Genomic DNA, 1,599 nt, shown 5'->3' on the forward strand with positions numbered 1-1,599 from the left:
GAGGAAGAAGGTGGAAATATTCACCTAGATAATTCCAGAACATTCCCAGATCTCGATCATCACAGAACTCAAAGTTGGGGGTAGGGGCTGTGTAACCTGAATTTTCTGGGTCTAGAACAGAGCTTCCCAAACATATCGGCCTATCTCCCCTTTTTGAGGAAAACAAATAATCACTCAGAACCCTCCAGAAATCTACCTTTAAACAAACAGTAAGTGCTCCCTTCCATTGCAATCAAGACTACGACCAACTTCCCCTCATTGTTCCATCAGTCCCTGGAAGGGTGATATCTCCTACTTTGAGAAACACTGATTTAGAAGAATGGGTAAACTGAGAATGCTGGGCCAAAGGGGGTAGCAGAAGGTATGGCCATGCCATAGAATGGTGGGATGTCATTGCCTTCTTGTGTCACAGAATGTCAGTCTTCTCGAGGGAGTATAGGCACGACCTTTCACAACACACTGGACCAACTAGCCCTTGGTAGGCCTCAGTTTCCCTTTAAGCGCTTTTCCTGAGACTCCAGCTGCCTTGGGTTTCCCCCCACCCCAAAGGGTTCTGCAAGGCTCCCTAACTGGCATCCTCAGCCATCAGCCACCGGCTGCCCACCTGGCAGGGCTCCCCCTATGCTTGTCCATGTAGGATCTCCCCTGTGGCCTGCATGGGCATATTGCCCAGGGGGCTCCCTGGCACGAGGCAGAGGTTGAGTCAGACGTGGGGGGAGTTGGTTATCTGTGACTCACTAGGTACGCTTTCCCTGAGCTCAGCTGCCTTCTGAGGAGATGAGGCTGGAATAGGGACACTGAGTCAGGGGCCTTCCAATTTGACATTTCGCCAGTAAAATACACTTCCCTCACCCCTCAGGCCTCCTCACCGTCCTGGGTCGTAGGGGGTCCCTTTTTCCTCTCTGTTCACTTACATAGCACACTCTCCCTCTGCTGTGAGCAGGTGGACACAACCATTACCCACCAGAGAATTCCGTGCCCTTCCCTAACCTCCAGCCTCAGTTTCCCCTTTATCTCCCGACACCTGCAGATGGGTGGGTGGGTAGGTTGGAAGAGTTTGGGGGAACCACAACCCTCTCTAACGGTATGGAGCGCCCTTACCCTCACCTCCTTTCCAACGTGCCCCCCCTTGGGGTGGGAGTGGGGGGTCGGGTAGGTGGGTGGGTGGAGGTGTGCCCCCCCCCGGGTGGAGGCACGAGCAGCGGGGGAGGGGCGGCAGGCGGTCGGAGGCGGGGCTCGGGCTCGGGGCGGCCCCCACCCGCGGGCCGGGCGGCATTCCTGGGAGGCCGGCGCTCTGACGTGGACCCGGGGGCCGCGGGAGCGGCGGGGAGGGGGGGTGCGGCCCGGGGGCTTCTTAAACCCCCAGCCCGGCCCGGGCTCGCACTGACTTCGGCAGCCCCGTTCCGCCCCCGGAGGCAGAGAGGAGCGAAGTGAGCCCGCAAGTGAGAGTGAGTGAGCAGAGGAGCCCCCCCAGGAAACACCCGGCACCCCGGCCCGCCAAGCCCAGCCAGGAGCGCACGGCCCAGAAGACACAGCAGCGCAGCACCGCACCGCACCCCGTTGCCGTCGCGCCCCCCGCCCAGCCCACCCGGCGCCAGG

This window comes from Suncus etruscus, chromosome 1 (assembly GCF_024139225.1).
Source record: "Suncus etruscus isolate mSunEtr1 chromosome 1, mSunEtr1.pri.cur, whole genome shotgun sequence".
Taxonomy (NCBI): Eukaryota; Metazoa; Chordata; class Mammalia; order Eulipotyphla; family Soricidae; genus Suncus; species Suncus etruscus.